Source organism: Rhinatrema bivittatum, chromosome 2 (genome assembly GCF_901001135.1).
Source record: "Rhinatrema bivittatum chromosome 2, aRhiBiv1.1, whole genome shotgun sequence".
NCBI classification, from domain to species: Eukaryota; Metazoa; Chordata; class Amphibia; order Gymnophiona; family Rhinatrematidae; genus Rhinatrema; species Rhinatrema bivittatum.
In genome coordinates this window covers 277,157,523-277,180,369 of record NC_042616.1, presented here as the reverse complement: position 1 = coordinate 277,180,369, position 22,847 = coordinate 277,157,523, and the positions used below count along the sequence as shown (strand labels likewise).

The window sequence follows — 22,847 nt, the reverse complement described above, 5'->3', positions numbered from 1 at the left end:
CAGTCCTTGTTGGTTGTTGTCTATATATAGATCCACTTTTCTTCATTCCCCCTGCCGTTGAAGCATAGAGTTATGCTGGATATGCATTGAAAGTGAAGTAACAGACTTTTCCCCCTGCCGTTGAAGCAGAGAGCTATGCTGGATATGTGTGAAGTATCAGTCTTTCTCCCCTGCCGTTGAAGCAGCAGAGAGCTATGCTGGATATGCGTGAAGTATCGGTCTTTCTCCCCTGCTGTTGAAGCAGAGAGCTATGCTGGATATGCATGAAGTATCAGTCTTTCTCCTCTGCCGTTGAAGCAGAGAGCTATGCTGGATATGCGTGAAGTATCGGTCTTTCTCCTCTGCCGTTGAAGCAGAGATCTATGCTGGATATGCGTGAAGTATCGGTCTTTCTCCTCTGCCGTTGAAGCAGAGAGCTATGCTGGATATGCGTGACGTATCGGTCTTTCTCCCCTGCAGTTGAAACAGAGAGCTATGCTGGATATGCGTGAAGTATCGGTCTTTCTCCCCTGCCGTTGAAGCAGAGAGCTATGCTGGATATGCGTGAAGTATCGGTCTTTCTCCCCTGCCGTTGAAGCAGAGATATGCATTGAAAGTGAAGTATCAGGCTTATTTGGTTTGGGGTAGTAATCACCGTAACAAGCAAGGTACTCCCCGCTTTTTTGTGAATGCAAATCCTTTTTTCCACATTTCCTCTTGGCGTTGAAGCTTAGAGCAATGTTGGAGTTGCATTAACCATGTGTATGTTTATTGAATAATGGTATTATCTCCAGGTAGTAGCCGTCATTCCCATGAGCCACCCACTCTTCAGTCACGTCCTCTAGACTTGATGGATCCACAGTGTTTATCCCACACCCCTTTGAAGTCCTTCACAGTTCTGGTCTTCACTACTTCCTCCGGAAGGGCATTCCAGGCATCCACCACCCTCTCCGTGAAGAAATACTTCCTGACATTGGTTCTGAGTCTTCCTCCCTGGAGCTTCAAATCATGACCTCTGGTTCTGTTGATTTTTTTCCGACGGAAAAGGTTTGTCCTTGTCTTTGGATCATTAAAACCTTTCAAGTATCTGAAAGTCTGTATCATATCACCTCTGCTCCTCCTTTCCTCCAGGGTGTACATATTTAGATTCTTCAATCTCTCCTCATAAGTCATTTGATGAAGACCCTCCACCTTTTTGGTTGCCCTTCTCTGGACCGCCTCCATCTTGTCTCTGTCTCTTTGGAGATACGGTCTCCAGAACTGAACACAGTACTCCAGGCGAGGCCTCACCAAGGACCTGTACAAGGGGATAATCACTTCCCTTTTCTTACTCGATAGTCCTCTCTCTATGCAGCCCAGTATTCTTCTGGCTTTAGCTATCGCCTTGTCACATTGTTTTGCCGACTTCAGATCATTAGACACTCTCCTGCTCCGTGCACATCAGTCTTTCTCCCCCCATTGAATACAGTTCATTCGGATTTCCACTCCCCATATGCATGACTCTGCACTTCTTGGCATTGAATCTCAGCTGCCATATCTTCGACCACTCTTCCAGCTTCCTTAAATCCCGTCTCATTCTCTCCACTCCTTCCGGCGTGTCCACTCTGTTGCAGATCTTAGTGTCATCCGCAAAAAGACAAACCTTACCTTCTATCCCGTCCGCAATGTCACTCACAAAGATATTGAACAGGACAGGTCCCAACACTGATCCTTGCGGTACACCGGTTAAACCTTTCTGTCTTGGAGCTGAGGGAGGAGAAGCAGTAAAGTAAAACAAGAGGAGGTAGAGAACCATCATAGCAGCCAGGGTAGGAGAAGAAGCCCTGTTTCTTCTGATGTACACTGTGCCTGTACAAGCTGTGTTCTTACTTTGCAGGGATCACTGCCTACCTCATTCACATGTGCACCTTTAACTCCTGTACATAGAAAAAGATGCATCTTGCTCTGATACATATGGCTTTTTTGTAGTACTTTTATTTTATTTATTTATTTATTTAGGACAAGCAGGATGGTAGTCCTCACAAATGGGTGACATTATCAGATGGAGCTCAGCATAGAAAACTTTTGTCAAAGTTTCTAGAACTTTGACTGGCACACTAAGTATGCCCAGCATGCCACTATCCACGTGTTCATGCCGGGATCCCCTTCAGCCTCACAGTTGTGGAGCTCTTCTCTTCTAGAGTTTTGTACTCGGTAGTTTTTCTGTGCCAAGTCCCCCTTCTCCCCTTTGATGTTCCATTAGGCGGTGTGGTAAGTTTCTTATCCTTCTTTGCAGACAATTCCCGACCACTCGCTGGCTCTTTTTTCATGGCATCGTCGGGTTTTCGCTGATGCATCCAGTGCTCTTGCACCATGTCCATTACGGATCTGAATGAGGTCTGTATCCTCTGCCTGGGGGCATCAAAGACATCCGGGGGTGTCATCAACCTCCATCGTACCTGGTAGTCCTCAGCTCTGGGGAGGATCCAGTGATGCCTCTTCCTCTTCTTCCTCCATCGGTCCTTGCTTCGATGGATTTCAAGGAGGAACTGGACCACAGGGTGCAACAGGGGGTACTCCAAGCCCTTCAGGGTATCGAACTGCTGGCTCCACTGGTGCATCCCCCAGTGGCTGAGCTGGCCCCCTGTGATGCTAGTGCCATTGCTGGAGCGGCTTGGTCTCCTCCTGGGCGTCTTGCCCATTCAGCCATTCCCGGTACCTGGGTAATGCCCCCAACAGCCACCAAGTCATCCTCCTTCCTGAGTCATCCTCAATGTGGAGTCCTCGGAGGAGGATGTTGTCTCCCGACCGAGACCACCATCAGGGGCTCTGGTACCGCACCCAGTTTTTCTCGGTGCCCTCGCCACCTTTGATGCCCTCAAGGCCGTTGGTCTCCCCAGTCTCATCGGTGCCTTCAGCACTGGGGCCTTGGGGCTAGGACAGGGGTTATCGAGAGGCCTTAGGGGACTTCAGTGAGGAGGAGGATGCTCCATATGATCCGGGGGGGGGGGGGGGGGATGATACATCAGAGTCTTCTTCACAAGGCTTGGGAGACCTTCCCTCGGACCCATCTTCTCCGAATGAGAGGCGCTGATCCGCACCAGAGGATCTGACCTTTGCGGCTTTTGTGCGGGCTATAGCTGAGTTCATCCCTTTCCAGCTCCTGATGGAGAAGGATGCCTGCCATAAGATGCTGGAAGTTCTCCAGTTCGTTGATGCTCCAAAGGAGGTCTTGGCTCATCCATGACATATTTAAGGAATTACTCCTCAGGATGTGGGAACACCCCGTATCGGTGGCTCCAGTGAACCGTAAAATGGACGCAGTCTACTTGGTTCAACCGGTTTTGATATTCGAGAGGCATCAACTCCCACACCAGTCAATGGTGGTGGAGTCTGCCCTCAAGAAAGCCAAACAGTCCCGCACACATGCTTCTGCACCTCCGGGCCGGGAACAGCGGGCATCAGATGCCTTAAGTAGGAAAGTGTACCAGTGAGCGATATTAATTGTCTGGATTGCTGCAAACCAACTGTATATGACTCAATACATTCGTAACCTCTGGAAGTAGGTTCAGAAATTTGTTGACCGCCTCCCCCAATAGCAGCAGGAACCCTTCCTGGCAGTTGCCCAGCAAGGCTTGGAGTGTGGCAAACATGAGGTATGTTCCACCTATGATTTGTTCGAAATAGTGGCTAGGGTGGTGTCAGTGGGCATTGGGGCCCGGAGAATGGCGTGGCTCTGGGCATTGGATGACAGAAGTCCAGATTAAGCTCACAGACCTTCCCTGTACTGGAGAGAACCTGTTTGGCAACAAGGTACGAGATGCTGTGGCTCAACTGGGCAAAAGGGGGTAACAACTGAAACTGAAAGTCCCTCCAACATCTCTCTGCCAGTACTTCGGACCCTTCATCTTCTGCCAGGAAGTCTTGGCGTCGGAGTGGGAGGAGGTCATTTTATCACCAGAGGAAATATTACCCTCCAGCGTCATGTGCTCATACGCCACGAGGGGTTTTTAGGGGTCGCTCTAGACCCCCAGGACTCAGCCTCCTCCCCAGCAAAGCCCCACTACAGGGTTTTGACTGGCCCAGAGGGAGCATAAGCCTTGTGACCATACCCTTGACATCAGGACCCCCGGCCGGGAGTTGGCTACAGTCCTTTCTGGACCAGTGGCCACAGATCACTTTGGACCAGTGGGTCCTGTCCATCATCCATCAAGGATATCAGTTAAACTTTCAGTGTGTCCCTGCGGTCTCCCCCTCCTGCTCAGCGTGGGGTCTGACCCCGCATCAGGAAGTCCTTTGGACAGAGTTCTCTGCCCTTGTAATGGCGGGGTCTGTGGAAGAAAACAGGGGGGGCTACGCCCCATCTTAGATCTGAGAGCTTTGAACACATTTCTGCGAAGAGAAAAGTTCAAGACAGTCTGGCTGGTTACCCTCATTCCCCTCCTGTAAACAGGGGACTGGCTTTGCTCCCTCAACCTAAAGGATGCATATGCCCACATAAGAAGTACCTTTGGTTCCTGGTGGGCGACAATCACTTCCAATACGAGGTGTTGCCGTTCGGCCTGATTCATCCCCATGGGTCTTCAAGTGCCTGGCAGTAGTTGGCGCACAAGTCCACCGCCTAGTGGTCCTACTTGGACGACTGGACCAAGCGAAGCACCACACGCGGAGGGGTGCTTCGCTCATTACACGTAACCATTCAGGTGCTGGAATCCCATGGGTTTGTCATCAACAACCCGAAATCCCATCTTACCCCATCAAATCAGTTAAACTCTATAGGAGCCCGCCTGGCTACGACCCAGGATCAGGCCTTTCTTCCTCACGTTCAAGCGCTTGCTCAAGTGTCTCTGGAGAGGGTAGTCTGCCACAGCCGAAGGGTTTCGGCCTGGCTTCTCCTTCGTTTACTAGGACACATGGCTGCATCTGTCCATGTTACCCCCTTTGCCCACTTGCACATATGGAGTGCCCAGTGGACCCTGTGATCGCAGTAGTGGCAGGCCTCCCAGGACCTCAGCATGCAGGTAGGAGTCATGTTCTCTTTCCAGACCACCTTGTCCTGGTGGGAGAGTCTCCCCAACCTGGAGCAGGGGGTTCCTTTTCAGGCCTCCCCATACCAGATTGTGCTCACTACAGATGCTTTCACTGTGGGCTGGGGGGGGGGCGCACGTGGATGGCCTCCACATGCAGGGTCGCTGGTCTGCTTGGGAGGCTCCATACCAGATCAACTTCCTGGAGCTTCAAGCCATCAGGTATGCGCTCTGGGTGTTTCAGGATCACCTATCCAATCAAACGGGTCTGATCCAGACCGACAATCAGGTTGCGATGTGGTACATCAACAAACAGGGAGATACCGGATCGCTCCTCCTCTGTCAGGAAGCTGTCCAGATTTGGGCCTTGGCTCAGTCCCAGGGAATCCAGCTCCAGGTCTATACCCGGCCAGAGCAAAGAATGTAGTGGCAGATTGGCTGAGTCGAGTGTTCCACCCCCACGAGTGGTTCCTGGATCAGGTAGTGGTGGATCGCATTTTACGCTTGTGGGGGACTCCAGAGGTGGACCACTCTGCCTTCCCTTGCAACAACAAGGTGAGCAACTTCGGACTCCCTGTACAGGGAGTCCGGAAGGCCAGCGTCAGATGCCTTTACCTGCCATTGGGGCAGGGGCCTTCTGTATGCGTATCCTCCACTTTTGCTGGTATTGAAGACTCTCCTGAAGCTCCGCTCGGACGGGGCGACCATGATTCTCATCACCCCCTTGGTGGCCGAGACAGATTTGCTTCCCGATCCTTCGGGACCTCTAGGTCAGGGAACCTATCGGTCTGGAAACTTTCCCCGACCTAATCATGCAGGATCAGAGCAGGCTGCACCATCCCAACCTCTGGGCGCTGTCTCTGAAGGCCTGGATGTTGAAAGGCTAGTTCTGTGGCCCCTTGACCTGTCTGACATATCCTGGGTCCTGGTAGCTTCTTGAAAGCCTTCCACTAGGAAGTCATACACTTTGAAGTGGAGGAGGTTTTCCGTGTGGTGTGAGAGTCATGGCTTGGATCCATTCTCTTGTCTCACTCCGAAGTTGCTAGACTACTTGTTATATCTTTCTGATGCTAGTCTGAAGACCAACTTGGTCAGAGTACACCTCAGTGCTATTGGGACCTACCACCACTTAGTTGATGGTTCACCTATCTCCATGCAATCTGTGGTGAGCCGGTTCATGTGGTGTCTGTTTCAGCTGCAGCTTCCCCTGCGGCCTCCTGTTGTGTTTTGGGATCTCAATGTGGTACTGGTTTGTCTCATGCGAGACAAGCCAGTACCTTGTCAGGTACAAGCCAGTACCTGTGCTCCTGCGATCTGAAGTACTTGACATGGAATGTTATCTTCCTGGTGACAGTTACTTTGGCATGCAGAGTCAGTGAGCTTCAGGCATTGGTGACATATCCACCTTACACAAGTTTCTGCCTAAGGTGGTGACTGATTTTCATCTCAGCCAGTCCATTATCCTGCCTACCTTTTTTCCCAGGCCGCAGTCTCACCAGGGTGAAGAGGCTCTGCACAGCCTGGGCTGCAAGAGGGCCTTGGCTTTCTGCCTTGAGTGGACAGCAGGCCACAGGCAATCCACGCAGCTCTTCATTTCTTTCGATAAGAATAGACTGGGATTTGCGGTCAGCAAGCACACGTTGTCCAACTGGATGGCGGATTGTATTTCCTTCTGCTATGCGCAAGCAGGCCTTCAGCTTGGAGGCTACATCAAAGCTCATTCTGTCAGGGCCATGGCGGCATTGGTAGCCCACCTACATGCAGTGCCCGTGACCGAGATCTGCAGGGCTGTGATGTGGAGTTCTCTCCACATGTTTGCTACCCATTACTGTTTGGATAGAGATGGCCGCAATGACAGCAGCTTTAGTCAGGCTGTCCTGCGGAATCTCTTTAAGTAAAAAAAAAATCCAACTTTTCCTGCCTAGAGCCCCTTTTTCGGATCAGGCTGCCTCGCTCTGTTTTCCACAGCACCGCAGTTGTTGTGCCCTTTGGCACCAGGTTTGGTGTATGTGATTTTGCTGGCGTTCAGGAGCAGCCTGTAGCTTGGTATTCACCCATTTGTGAGGACTACCATCCTGCTTGTCCCAAGAGAAAGCAGAGTTGCTTACCTGTAACAGGTTTTCTCCTAGGACAGCAGGATGTTAGTCCTCAGGAAACCCGCCCTCCACCCCACAGAGTTGGGTTTCTCCTTTGTTATTTTAATTTTTTGTAATTCTATGTTACAAGACTGAAGGAGGATTCTGCTTGGGCGCGTGGATAGTGGCATGCTGGGCATGCTCAGGGTGCCAGACAAAGTTCTAGAATCTCTGACAAACGTTTTCCGTGCCAGGCTCCATCTGATGACATCACCCATTTGTGAGGACTAACATCCTGCTGTCCTAGGAGATCACCTGTTACAGGTAAGCAAATCTGCTTCTTTGCCTGTACTGGCTTGCCCTACAGTTGTTGATTTTCTTTTACTTCTCTGTGAAAGGTATTATAATGGTTATGAAAGAAATATTTTTGCTGTGTATGACTGAGCAGTTTTTTTTAACCTTTGCACATGTAAAATGTTTGGCCTCTTGAGTAAAAACCTTTGCTTTTTATTTCATTCTTTGAGTAGCTCTTTCCTTAAGTAGTGGGACTGCGCCTTTGTGGTAATCATTTGCAGGTCATTAGATCTGTGGCTGCTGATCCTAAAGGTTAGGCTTTTCCTTTTGTACTGTGAAGCTGTACATGCACTTGCATATTCAATTCCTTTCCTAATAGTTTAGGATACCTGGGAGGAAAAGGGAGAAGAGAATCTGCTGCCACTGGATTCCATGCAGAAAGAAGAGGGCCCACCTTTTTTCCAGGGCCCACCTTTAATAAAAATCACCAAGACACCCCAAATATCTCTCCATAATTTACTTGCTAGCAAGGCCCTGATCCAGCAGTGGTGTCTGATGCGGGACGGTGCTGAGAGTCTCTTGTAAAGTACGAGGGCGCAGCCCCGAGGAGCGGGGAAGCACTAGAGTAAAACTCCCAAGTGGTAAGGTGTTCCAGGGGGTAGCCCCAAGGAGCGGGGAACCTTGGTCCTCTCTGTTTGGCCATTGGCTTGAGGGTGGTAAGCCGAGGTGAAATCTAATGAAATATTAAACTTCTTGCAAAGAGATTTCCAGAAGCGTGCAGTGAATTGAACCCCACATTCTGAGAGAATATGCTTGGGAAGACCGTGGAGCCGAAACACATGCCGAAAGAACAATTTGGCCAGCTGGAGCATTGTAGGAAGGCCGGCTAGAGCCACAAAGTGTGCCATCTTAGAGAAGTGGTCGACAGTGACCCATGTGGTGTTATTCCCATTGGAGACAGGCAAATCCACAATAAAGTCCGTTGCGATATGGGTCCAGGGTTCGCTCGGAATAGGAAGTGGCTGCAAGACTCCCCGTGGTCTTCCCGCTGGAGGCTTATGACGGGCGCACGTAGGGCAGGATTCTACATAAGCTTTGGGCATCCTTCCAAATTGTAGGCCACCAGTAGTACCACTGAAGAGTGGAGAGAGTCCTGGACTGACCTGGATGTCTGGAGTTCAAAAAATTGTGAGCCCATTGCAAAACCTTTTGTCTTAGCAGGCAAGGGACCACAGTCTTTCCCGGTGGTACTGGAAAGGTGGCAGACAAAATGACCTTAGCAGGGTCTATTATATGCCAAGGGGTATCGGGAACATCCTCTGCAACGAACGACCTGGAGAGGGCATCGGCACGACCATTCTTATTGGCTGGGCGATAACGCAGTATGAAATTGAATCGAGTAAAGAAGCGGGACCAGCGGGTCTGGCGATGGTTTAAACGCTGAGCATGATGTAGATACTCGAGATTTTTATGATCCTTGTATACGGTAATCTGGTGTTGTGCACCTTCGAGCCAGGGTCGCCATTCCTCAAAGGCCAGCTTGATGGCCAACAATTCTTTATCTCCGATGGCGTAATTACGTTCCACCGGTGAGAAGCATCGGGGAATAAAAAAGAACATGGGTGTAGATTGTGAGTAGTGGAGTATTGAGTCAGTACGGCTCCTACTCCAACGTTGGAGGCATCAACCTCAACCACAAACAGGTGCGTAGGATCCGGATGGCAGAGACAAGGTTCCTTAAGGAAGGCAGACTTGAGGTCCTGAAAGGCGGTCATAGCTTCAGGCGGCCATTGGGAGTGGTTGGCCCCCTTGCGAGTCATGGCCGTGAGTGGTGTGGTCAGCGTGGAATAATGGTGGATAATAGAGCGATAATTATAAGTTCCACGGAGGTCTAATTTCAAAAAGATCTTTGCTCCTTGAAGCCTGTCGAAAAGCTGGGGGATGAGCGGCAGTGGGTAGTGATCCTTGAGAGTAATTTCATTTAGGCCACGGTAGTTGATGCAGGGACAGAAGGAGCCATCTTTTTTTTCCCTACGAAGAAAAACCCTGCTCCTGCAGGGGACTTGGAGGGGCGAATGAACCCTTTGGCCAGGTTCTCACGAATGTATTCTGACATGGCTTGGGTCTCCGTCTGCGAGAGGGGGTAGATCCTACCCTGAGGAGGCTCCGTGTTGGGCAGTAAGTTTATTGTGCAGTCATAGGAGCGATGAGGAGGTAACATGTCTGCAGCCTTCTTTGAGAACACATCGGAGAAGGATGCATATTGTGGTGGAAGGCTGGGAACAGAGGGCGCTGTAGTCAGACAAGGCAGTGGAGAGACGGATTCCAAGCAGTTCTTATGGCAAGCAGGGCCCCAGCGAGAGAGCTGTAGGGTGGCCCAATCAAACTGTGGATTGTGCTGCTGGAGCCAGGACAGTCCCATATATAGAATGAGATGGTTTCCACGTGCAATGTCCCGGTGTGTGTGGGAGTTGTGGTGTGGATAACCTCACCAGGAAGAGGTTCCCCATGAATAGATGAGAGTAGTAAGGGCACTGGAGAGCAGATGGTGGGAATCTGCAAGTGTTCAGTGAGTTGCTTTAATATGAAGTCTCCACCAGCCCCAGAGTCTACCAGTGCCAAGGTGTGGAACTCCTGGTTGTCCATCTTGATGGACATGGGAACAGTCAGTGGAGGAGATGGTGAAGTCAGGCCAAGGAGTAGTCCTCCAGCAGAACCTAGGCCCTGGAGTTTCCCGAACATACTGGACACAGGGCAATGGCAAGTCCAGGCTGGCCGCAGTACAGATAGAGGCTGGATTGCTGTTGACGGCAACGTTCCTTAGGAGAAAGTCTACTCCTACCCATCTGCATGAGTTCCTCCTCTGCTGGATTCTGTAGTGTGTTCATTCGCGGAGAAGAAGAACGCTGAGCTCGGGACGAGCCTGGTGCAGACTTCCGGGATGCTCTGGACTCTAGAGAGCATTCTTGTAGTCGACGGTCGATACACCCAGTGAGGTCAATCAAGGAGTCCAAAGAGGAGGGCAATTCGCAAGCCGCCAACTCGTCTTTAGTCCGAGGACTCAACCCTTTGAGAAAGTTGGAACGTAGACAGTCGGAGTTCCAATGTAATTCCGAGGCGAGGGTTCGGAATTCAATCACATAGTCCGTTAGAGGGCGAGAGCCTTGTTGGAGATGAAGAAGAGATGACCTGGAAATGGCTCGTTGACCAGGGTCTTCAAAGACAGACCGAAACGGCCAGGAACCCTGGAAGGTTGCGGAGGACCGGGTCTGCTCGCTCCCAGAGAGGTGATGCCCAGGCCAAGGCCTTATTATCCAAAAGGGCCAGGATGTATGTAGTCTTGGTGATCACGTCTGGGAAGTAAGCTGGTTGCAGACAGAAGTGCATATTGCACTGATTCAAGAAACCCCTGCACAGGAGAGGGTTTCCTGAAAAGCGTGGGGGTGCTGGCAAGGGCACAGTCAGCCGAGGAGCTGGTGCAGAGGTGGCGGTATTGAGCTTGATAGACGTCGTAGCTGTCAGAGTAGCATCTAGATGAGAGCTCAGGTTGTTTATGGCAGCTGCCAGAGACTCCAAAATTTCTGTTGTTCGCTGATCCTTTGTGCCAGGCCAGGAATGGCCTGGAGGGCTGAGACCTGTGCCGGGTCCATGGACTTGGCAATCTGTTAAGGTTTGTGGGTATGTGGACCCTTGGCCCGAGGTATGAGTTGTTACGACCTGTGGGGAGGAGCCTCACAGGCCCACACTGTTGGGAGACAAGTTCAGGTAAGGCAGGGAGCCCTGGGTGAGACTATGGAGTGGTCCCGAGGAGTCAGGAGGAATTCCCCAGTATCAAGCAAGCTGAAGATAATACCTGGACTGAGACCCCCGAGGGGGAAGGCGCCAGGCAGGCCGCAGAGCGGGAAGGCGTGAGACTGGCATGCAGGAGATATACCGGAGAGACACCCCCGAGGGGCGGAGCTGCGGAGCGAGGGAGGTGCAGCTGTAGTGACGTAGGCCAACCCGCGGAGCAGGGAAGCCCAAGTCAGGTTTCCGATGATGACGTATGTAGAAACCCAAGGAGCGGGGAGCACAGACAGTCTCTGTATGATACAGAAGCATAGCCCCAAGGAGCGGGGAAGTGCTGGCAGTCTTAGTAGCACTTGGCTCGATCCTGAGGAGTGGGGAAGCGCGGACAGTCACAGTGAGGCACGGGAACACTGCCCCGAGGAGCGGGATGGTGCTGAAAATCTCTTGTAAAGTATGAGGGCGCAGCCCCGAGGAGCGGGGAAGCACTAGAGTAAAACTCCCGAGTGGTAAGGTGTTCCAGGGGGCAGCCCCAAGGAGCGGGGAACCTTGCAGAGTAGGACTTCAGGAAGTGCAGGGCCAGCCCGAGGAGCGGGGGTGGCCAGGAGACAAGGTCCCCATAGAGAGCGCCCACTGGCCTCCGAGGAGCGGGTACCAGACAGATTCCAGAGTCCAATAGCGTAGCCACAGGAACATGGAGCAGGAGCTAGTAGAGAAGTACGGAGCTTGTTGCCAAGTTGGCTAGCTGAGGGCGAAGGTGGAGCCTAAGTACCTTGATCCGATGACATCATCAAACAGGGACGTCCCCGAGGTTCCCGCCAAAGAGGCTTCAAAGGAGGGTCTGGTGATGTGCGCGCGCGCCCAGGAAGGCCCGGAGACAACGTGGGTGACGGTGGCGTCTCGGCCACCACGAGGAGCCATGGGGAACGCGGCGATGGAGACTAGCCTGCGCCACGAGCAGACCCGGGGGAGGGCTGAAGAACGGTGCAGGATGTAAGTAAACGTGGTCTCAGCCGTCTGCAACTGACGGGCATAACAGAACTGTTGGGCTAAAATGAAAAGATGTGATAATTGCGCAGTTTTTTAAAATCATGCATACCATGGGAGTGCCTAATCAATGTCATTATTCATCATTAGCATATTTACATATGCAGCTGTGATAACTGGTTAGTACATGGGCGATGTTGTTTATTGGGAGTGAATGAAAAGAAACTCTAAATTTTCAATAGGAAGCTTCAGTAGTTTTGTTCAGAGTCTTTATTGAAATACTATGACGTATGCTTAGATTTTAATTTGAAATAAAAACACGACAAAAACCACAATCTAATCTTAGAGTGGTACCAACATGTGGAACAGTTTAGTTACCCACTTACAGTGATCCTGGTTTTCTTTACATCCAAATGTTTTCCTTTTTTATCAAAGATGGTGGAATCTGAAATGTGGTTTTATAGCATAGTAAATTAATTCATTAGTTACTTCGTAGCTGATTTGTATCTAGAAAGATCTAAACATTTTCCTGTAACAGTGACTGTTTTCCATTGTTTTAATCTGCCTGTGTTGTCTGTCTTGTTCGCTGCTATTTAATGTGAGACACAAACATCACAGATTGGTGCCAACATGTCAATAATCTGATGACATGACAATAGTATGTTTTGTTTATTTTAGTTTTGTTTTGATGGCACCAGAAGCCCAAGATGTCCCTCATAGACTAAAGGGATCCAGAGCCTTTATGGTAAGCTTTAGATATTCAGAAAGGCTACCTTTCATAGCATCTGTGGCTGGAGATTGTGTTAATCCCTGTCCTTTAAGGTTTATTTTTATGAAGTTTATTGAATTTTTAGCAGGGCTGAAGAATGCCAGTTGAGGTTACAGCAGCTCCTCCTCTGTGTTGCCACAAATTAGCTTGTGCCTATTCACAGATTTGCCTGCTGCTCACAGGTTCTGTGAAACTGTTTTGTAGTTTTTGTTTTCAGGGGTAAGGTGACACCATAGAGCTCAGTGTAGGAGTCTCCTTAGACTTTCAGATCTTCCCAACTGCTGTCCTCCTAGACCACAAATTGGCCTTTTTTAAGGGTAACCTATCTTTGGAAATTAGAATTTTTCTTACCCAAATGTTTGCAGACATATCTGGATATTCATTGTGGATATCCTGAAAACCAGACCTATTTGTTAGAGATGTGAATCGTGTGATCGATCGTCTTAATGATCGATTTTGGCTGGGGGGGGGGAGGGAATCGGATCGTTGCGGTTTTGTTTTTTTTAAAATCGTGTAAATCGTAAATCGGGGGAGGGCGGGAAAACCGGCACACTAAAACAACCCTAAAACCCACCCTGACCCTTTAAAATAAATCCCCCACCCTCCTGAACCCCCCCAAAATGTCTTAAATTACCTGGGGTCCAGTGGGGGGGTCCCGGTGTGATTTTCCACTCTCGGGCCACGGGTGCGTTAATAGAAATGGCGCCGGCGCTACCTTTGCCCTGTCATATGTATTGCAAAATGGCGCCGGCCGTATGGCCATATTGCCGTATTGCAAAATGGTGCCGGCCGTATGGCCGGCGCCATTTTCAATATGGCAATACGATTCGAGTGCAGGAGGTCGCTTCCGGACCCCCGCTGGACTTTTGGCAAGTCTTGTGGGGGTCAGGAGGCCCCCCCAAGCTGGCCAAAAGTCCCTGGGGGTCCAGCGGGGGTCCGGGAGCGATCTCCTGCGCTCGTGATGTCGGGGGACAGGAACCAAAATGGCGCCATTTCTATTAACGCACCCGTGGCCCGAGAGTGGAAGATCACACCGGGACCCCCCCACTGGACCCCAGATAATTTAAGACATTTTGGGGGGGTTCGGGAGGGTGGGGGATTTATTTTAAAGGGTTGGGGTGGGTTTTAGGGTTGTTTTAGTGTGCCGGTTTTCCCGCCCTCACCATTCCCCCGATTTACGATTTTTGACGATAAATCGGGGGAATTCCTATTGTATATCGCCTCTAACGATTTTTGACGATTTAAAATATATCGGACGATATTTTAAATCGTCAAAAAACGATTCACATCCCTACTATTTGTGACCTTTGAGGACCAGAGGTGGGAACCCTTGGAATTGGCCTGCCCAGCTCCAAAGAAGATACTTTGGAAGGTAGCTTTTCTAAATGTATAAAGTTATCATACAATTTAGATTCCCTTTAAAAGGATTAGTGTGGCTTTTTTTAATAGCACAGCATGACAATGTAAGAACATAAGAACATAAGAAAATGCCATACTGGGTCAGACCAAGGGTCCATCAAGCCCAGCATCCTGTTTCCAACAGTGGCCAATCCAGGTCATAAGAACCTGGCAAGTACCCAAAAACTAAGTCTATTCCATGTTACTGTTGCTAATGGCAGTGGCTATTCTCTAAGTGAACTTAATAGCAGGTAATGGACTTCTCCTCCAAGAACTTATCCAATCCTTTTTTAAACACAGCTATACTAACTGCACTGACCACATCCCCTGGTAACAAATTCCAGAGTTTAATTGTGCGTTGAGTAAAAAAGAACTTTCTCCGATTAGTTTTAAATGTGCCCCATGCTAACTTCATGGAGTGCCCCCTAGTCTTTCTACTATCCGAAAGAGTAAATAACCGATTCACATCTACCCGTTCTAGACCTCTCATGATTTTAAACACCTCTATCATATCCCCCCTCAGTCATCTCTTCTCCAAGCTGAAAAGTCCTAACCTCTTTAGTCTTTCCTCGTAGGGAAGCTGTTCCATTCCCCTTATCATTTTGGTAGCCCTTCAATTTGTATATACTGTGAATACTCTTTCTTTTTTCAAGTCAACAATTATTTCAAAAATAAATGTAAAAACGATGTCAACCAACCGTTGATTCAAATATCTCAAGAATTTTCAAAACAAGATCCCATTATTTATACATTGGGTACAATGGTTTATAGACCTTCATACCAACCCACGGTCTTTTGAGTGTCTCTGCTCTTTGTTTAAGCTGCTTATGGGATCAACTTTAATCATAGGTCTTTTTCACCCGTGGTATGAAGGTCTATAAACCATTGCACCCAATGTATAAGTAACGGGACCTTGTTTAATGGGATCTTGTTTTGAAATTTCTTGAGATATTTGAATCAAATGTACAATTTGTGCCATAGTCTCATGTTTACAGATTTTGATAGTGATATTACAACATGAGGAAGACCATATTAAAAAAACATTTAGACATTTAACTCGGAAGTTATTCAGCTAAAGGAAGATTTGGGCACTTATCTGGCTAAATTCTAGCCAGATAATTAGTTATCCAGTTAAACTTTAGCTGGATAAGTTAGGGGCATTCTGTGGACGTAACTGGGAGGAGCTGAGTTAGCCATAAGATAGCTGGATATATTCAATGGCACAGTTGTGCCGCTGAATAGATGGGTTGTTAGTTTACCTGGCTAACTAGCTGAGCTGCACCGCTTATTTTTCACTTCCTAAGATATCACTAAAGAAGAAAGCTTTAGTTACAGTATAGATGGAAATACATGGAAGAACACATGACTAGGTGACTTAAATCAGGAAAAAATGAAAAACCCCTTTCCTCGGAGAAAATCCTTTTAAAGATAGGGCCTGTAATTTAAAACATATCTATACGTTGTAAAGATGGTATATCAGAGATACACAGCATGAATTCTAGAACATAAGCTGTAGAACCTTATGCCATGGCTCCAAGAATGAATTTATTGGTGATATTATTAATACCATGATATTTATTTATGGCTACCAGATGAAAGCAGTATGTAATCTCAGCAATGTCTAATGGACTTTCTAGGTACTTGACAGCAGCAACAACCACAGAATACAGAATAGTAATAACAATTTCTTTCTTATTCTTAGTCATTCTAGTATCACACATTAGGAGCCCTAATATGAAGTGTTTTCTGAGGGTGTTTTAATAAAACCTGGTTTCCTGCATCCTACAACAAAAAACAAATATATGCAATTACTTTCAGATTTCTTCAATGTTTGCACTTCTAATTTTCTGACTAAATCTGCCCAGCTGGGAGTTACACTGGGCTCTCTGCTGTGGTAGCAGGCTTTGTTCTCATGTTCTGCTCAGTTCAGTCTGGAATAATTCAGAAACGTATTAGATAGATTGCTGCTCCCAAAAGGCATAATGAAATAACCTTCACTTCCAGCCTTGGGGAAATAAGCATACAATCAGGGGTATGGGCATATTTCTCGATTAAACAAAGAACTAACTGTGCACAAATTGCTCTGCAGCCATTTGTAGAGTCCACTATATAAATTTCTTGCAGATGTAAAGCTGAGATTTTTAATCAGGGTGTCAGGGTCTGTTAAAGCCAAATGACTTCAGCATGCCATGGCTTCTACAATTAAGATTTAAAAAATTTTGATTTCCAGTTGCACTGGTAGCCACTGCTCTTCTGAGAAGCAGTCAAATGTGATGTCAGAATGAGGTGACTCGCAGTCATGCTTTTGGAAGGATAGTTTACCATTTTATAATAATCTTACAATTTATGCTTTTAGATCTTTTATCAATCATATGGAAACAACCATATTAAAGCTAGCTAAGGCAGAGATGAATTTGAAAATTACATGAAAAAAATAAATAAAATACGTTCTTATCTACATACAGATGGATTAGCCTATGCCCTAAAACAGGAGTGGGAAAAAATGTATCCAATATGTTGAAAATAATACCCAATGAAGGAAACATATGTTAGAAAAAAATGTTATCTAATATCCATACAGATTCGCATGGAAGCGCCAAGAGAGTTTACTTGGTTAAAGGTGGAGAGGTAATCTGGATACTAAAAGGAGGGAGATCCCATCCCTAAATTTACTTTGGCTCTTGAAAGGATATTTTAGCACAAAGTCAAATCCAAAATACAACATTTTTGTTTGAAAGTCGGAAGCTTTTTCCCACGTTCCTGGGTGAGACAGGACACGTCAAGGTGCAAATCTGTCTTTAGCTCCTAAGAAGGGAGAATTCAACTTCAGAAGAAATATATTTACTGCCCAATTTTGATCCATTTCCAGGGTGAAGGAAATCAACCTAGTATATTTTTCTTCTATAGAATTTGACACATTTACTAACTCTTATGATAAATCTCCACGAGTAGGCTCCACTGTAGACTTTAGGTCTCTCATGCGCTTCTTAGAAAGAATTAAGGTTTGAGAGCCTTTATGAATCTTCAAGCATTCTATCCTCCCTCTTCAACAACTCAGTTCCAGATATTGACAGAACCCTAGAAAAATGAATCAGCCAATTGTTTGCACCTCATAATGTTTTCCATAACTTAATATTTTCTTTTAGTCATATTGTTCTTAATAAGTGCTAAACTCATCAGCTGCAACAAAGAAGTTTGTGAAATAAAATTATGTACTCCCCCTCCCCCATAGATTGAACGAGAAAGGCATGAGAGTTAACTTTATCCTCCATCTCCTAGGCAGACCTTTTGATAGTAATTAAACCAATAGAGAGTACTTTTTATATCCATAATTGTACTCCATAGAAGTTTCAGGCATTTTGGGGATCTGCAAAAAAAAAAAAAAAGAGAGAGAAAGAAGGATCCATTTTCTTGAATAAATTTCCTTTTTTGATAATAATGGCCACATCATACCCTGAGAGCCTCCAAATTGTCTTTAAGACAGTGAAAAAAAAAAAAAAAGAGAGATTCTTAGGGGCTAGCAGATATTACTGCCAGGCCAGAAATTTTAGCATTTGTAGGCAGTCCTTAAGAGTAGATCTATGGCTCCGAGTGCTGCATCTTTGAGAGTGGTGAGGTCTCAGAATCTGGCGAGTTTGGCAGGAACACCGTAGTTTGTGGGTGCAGTGTTTGTTGGGAGAAGTTGTCATTTTTGTTTGGTTGTTATATAAATGAGATGAATAGAGGGTGGCCGCAGTGGGAGATTATTTTAAATTGCTGGCACACGGTGTTATGTTAGTGGCATAAGATAAATTTACAGTAGGTTCCTGTTCCTTGTGTATTTGAAGAAGGAAACATATAACTGGAGAGTTTAAGCTCTAAGATTTGAAGCATCGAGTATTTGGCATTACACCAATTGCACAGCAACCATAGAAAATTGAGTATATATTGTCCCTGGCACAAGTTTAATATGTGATGGAACTGATTAAGTTTCAACGTATTTTCAATGATGACACCTAAATCCTTTTCCTGCGTGGTGACTCCTAATGTGGAACCTTGCATTTTGTAGCTATAATTTGGGTTACTCTTCCCTAAGTTCATTACTTTGCATTTGTCTACATTAAATTTAATTTGCTATTTACTTGCCCAGTCTCCCAGTTTTACACTGTCCTCTTGCAATTTCTCACAATCCTCTTGTGATTTGACAACTTGGAATAATTTTGTGTCATCGGCAAATTTGATCACCTCACTTGTTGTTCCCACAAGATCAATATAAATGTTGAATTTATTTTATAAAAGACCTGGAAATGGGCACAACAAGTGAGGTGATCAAATTTAGATATGAATTGCATTCGCACCTCATATCCCAAAATGTCCTTCAAAATATTTTTGAAAATTGGCTGTCCTATACAAAAAAGTACAATAAGCAGTCTTTGTGCAGTAGTATTTTTATATATTTATTTTTAAACTAGCGGTACCCGGCCACGCGTTGCAGTGGCAGAGTCAGGTTCTTTACCCTCCCTCCCCCTTCCCCTTGCTCATTTACCTCAGTCACTCATCCTCCTCCCCCTTGGTCCCTCATCCCCCCTTCCCTCCCCTGTCCCCACTCCAACTCTCTCCCCTCACACTCACCTCTCCCCTCATTCTCCCTCCCCTGACACTCACCTCCCCCTCATTCTCCCTCCCCTCACTGTCACCTCCCCCTGCATACTGCCTACCCTTCAGATCAGAAAACCTTTGTCTTTCTATTTCTGTGGGAACCCCCCACCCCCAAAAAAACCCCCAATCCAAACCCTTTAATTCAAATAATAACCCCCCACCCTCCTGCCCCCTCCCAAGACCTGGGAAATTAAAATTGTTGGTGCTACATGTGGTCTGTCCCTGGGTGTCTGTGCGTATTATGTAGCCAAATAGGGGAGTGCCTAACCAAATTTGCACTGCCCCCCCTCGTGACCCCTCCCCAAGATGTTCGCAATAAATTCATTACCACCCTCCAGACCCCCCGAGACCTGATAAAAATGTCAGTCGGTGGAGCGGGCGTTCAGGAGCGGTCCGGGAGCAATGTATTGGCGTTGGTCTGTCGACTGCGAGCACTGAAAAGGGTTCCGACGGCCCTTTGCCCTTACTATGTCAGTGGGTTGGAGCAATGGCAGCGGTAAGTCCTCTGACATAGTAAGGGCAAAGGTCTACTGGCTGCCAGTCCTGAAAATGGCGCCGAGGGGCCCTCGCCCTTACTATATCACATGGGCTACTGCCGCCATTGGTGTCCCCGAGTGGCATAGTAAGGGAAAGGGCCGTCGGCGCCATGTTGATTGCTAGCAGCCGATGGCCGTAGTGCAGGAGATGTGTCCTGGACCGGTCCTGGCCCCCTGCTGGAGCCTCCCAGACTTCTGTCAGGTTTTGTGTGTGTTGTGAGGGCCTGGGAAGTAAATAAATTTGGCATGTGTGTGGGGGGTGTGAGGAGGGTGGTGGGTGTATTTTATCTGTAAAGGAAATAGTTATCTTCCGGCGAAAAAAGTGCGCGAATGTGTTAAAATGGAAATGAAATGTGGACCCGGACTGGCGAAATGATTAGTGTAGCGTGTGTTAGTGTAAGGTGTAACAGATGGCGCTTACGTCCAGCAGATGTCGCTGTTTTCTCAAAAAAAAATCTTTAAACCTATTTTACCTGTCACAGGTGTGACATATCTGTAATGTAATACAGAAGAACTTCCTGTATGCGAAATGAAAGTTGTGTCCAAATTTGAAAGCAATTGGTTCAGTGGTTTCTGAGATTAGCGATTTTGTCCAAACTATTTAACATTTTTATTTATATAGATTAATATTGCCCAGCTGAAGCTTATCCAGACTTACTTGGCATGGTCAATTTTTTTTTCAGTCAAAGAAAATGGTGGTTGCATTTAATTCTCTTGTGTCTTGAGGTGGTCTTTTGCCATATTATTCCATCAATCTGAAAAGTATGCTCTTGTTGTCTTGCTGCAGCCTCTATGCATTGCTTGGAAAATTTAATATTGAGATTCTTTAGAAACTTTCCATTGATTGAGCCAGAGACCTGCACCAAGTGAAAGCATCCCTTGCATTGATGGATGGCTGAGCTAGCAGGCAAGGGAATGGAGTATGTGGGCTCATTATATTTACTGTGGCAAAATATTATTTCTACTCACAAGATTCCAGTTGAAGCCTCTGCCTACTTATGAGCTGCTGGGCCTGAATGAGCAATTGGAATCTGAAGCTGAATTTAAGACACACTTCCGCCTACAAAAATTTCTTGAATCTCCTTCAAGAAGCCTATAAAATATTTGGATACATTTTTCACCCGAATAAAACATGTCTCGTATTCTTCTGATGAGGGAGACAGAAATCTGTAGCTAACAAATATTCATTCGGCATCAAGCTTTAATTGAAATTTGTGTCACAATTGAAATTTGTATCATTAACATTCTGACACAGACTTAAGCCAGTACCTCTTTTTGTAGTCCAATCAGACAAATGTGTGTATGAGACCATGGCTCATGACCTCCCACTTTAGCTAATTAGACAGTCTCCATTGCTAAACCATTGTAAATAAGAGAAGATATTTTTATATTTTGAAAATGGCTGGGGATTTCAGTGTTCTATGAAATAAAATGAAATTAAATTGCATATCTTCTGCTGAGTTCCTAATCTAAAAAGTAGCTGAAACACAGATCTTAGAATTTCACTTTTCAATCCGGTGCTCAGCTCTGCTTTTTGGAGCATTGAGTATTCATAGCCAGTCAGAAGAGTGCATTGTACTTTGGGAGTACATTTTTAATAATTTCCTTACCTCGTCTGAATTTTCAATTGGCCGCGCATATAAAATCGGTGGGTTACGAGCATGGTCGGGCTCTGCGCGTAACTTCTGCTCCAGAAGTTCTGCTTGCACATGCGCGTGTACATGAGGGACTCATATTTTATAACATGCACGCGCTGACGCGTGCATGTTAGAAAATAGCCACACCCATGCGCGCGAGTGATGCACGTGGACACGCGCAGACCTTTTAAAATCGACCCCATAGTGTACACGTGCTTTTCAGTCCACTGAAACCAGCTTGATCTTCAAACAGAAGCTACCTACCTAATTTGGGGTAGATTTACAAAAAATGCGCGTTCACGTACTTTTGTTGGCGCACCAGTCGCAAACAAAAGTACGCTGGATTTTAGTAGATACACGCGTAGCCGCGCGTATCTGCTAAAATCCAGGATCGGCGCGCGCAAGGCTGCCGATTTTGTGCAGCTGGCGCGCGCCGAGCCGCGCAGCCTGCCTCCGTTCCCTCCAAGGCCACTCCGAAATCGGAGTGGCCTCGGAGGGAACTCGCTTTCGCCCTCCCCTCACCTTCCCCTCCCTTCCTCTATCTAACCCACCCCCCGGCCCTATCTAAACCCCCCCCCACCTTTGTCCGGGGATTTACGCCTCCCGGAGGGAGAAGTAAATCCCCACGCGCCAGCGGGCCGCTAGCGAGCCGAGACGCGAGCTGGGGGCGGTTCCGGAGGGCGCGGCCACGCTCCCGGACCGCCCCGGGCCGAAACCACGCCCCCGGGTCCGCCCTCGAAACGCCGTGTCCCGCCCCCAAAACGCCGCGTCAATCGGCCCCGCCCCCGACACGCCCCCGACAAAAAACCCCGGGACTTACACGAGTCCCAGGGCTCTGCGCGCGCCGGCAGGCCTATGGAAAATAGGCGCGCCGGCGCGCAAGGCCCTGCTCGCGTAAATCCGGGCGGATTTACGCGAGCAGGGCTTTTAAAATCCGCCCCTTTGTGTTTAAAGATTGGTGTTTATATGGATGAAAATGTGACAGGAAAATGTAAATGTAAAATACTATTGTAGCAATTTTCAAAAGCCCTTTTACTTGCGTTAAATGTACTTAACGCAGGTAAAACATATTAATGCAAATAAAACCTATTGAATTAATAATGGGGTAGATTTTAAAAGAAGCGCGATCAGCCTACTTTTGCTTGCGCATCAGACTCAAGCAAAAGTACGCTGGATTTTAGTAGATACGCGCGGAGCCGCGCGTATCCACTAAAATCCTGGATCGGCGCGCGCAAGGCTATCGATTTTGTATAGCCTGCGCGCGCCGAGCCGCGCTGCCTCCCCCCGTTCCCTCCAAGGCCGCTCCGAAATCGGAGCGGCCTCGGAGGGAACTTTCCTTTGCCCTCCCCTCACCTTACCCTCCCTTCCCCTACCTAACCCACCCACCCGGCCCTGTCTACACCCCCCCCTTACCTTTGTCGGGGGATTTACGCCTCCCGGAGGGAGACGTAAATCCCCGCGCGCCAGCGGGCCTGCTGCGCGCCGGGCCGCGACCTGGGGGCGGGTACGGAGGGCGCGGCCACGCCCCCGGGCCGTCGCCACGCCCCGTACCCGCCCCCAAAACGCTGCCGACACGCCCCCGCAACGCCGCGCGCTCCGGCCCCGCCCCCCGACACGCCCCCCTCCGAGAACCCCGGGACGTACGCGAGTCCCGGGGCTCTGCGCGCGCCGGGAGGCCTATGTAAAATAGGCTTCCCGGCGCGCAGGGCCCTGCTCGCGTAAATCCGCCCGGTTTTGGGCGG

At 47.9% G+C, this 22,847-nt stretch overlaps 1 protein-coding gene across 3 annotated transcripts in view; it reads left to right on the top strand.

Moving 5' to 3' along the window:
• Positions 1-22,847, top strand: part of GLI3 (GLI family zinc finger 3) — a 687,322-nt gene that overhangs the window by 227,908 nt on the left and 436,567 nt on the right. The window lies entirely within an intron of this gene.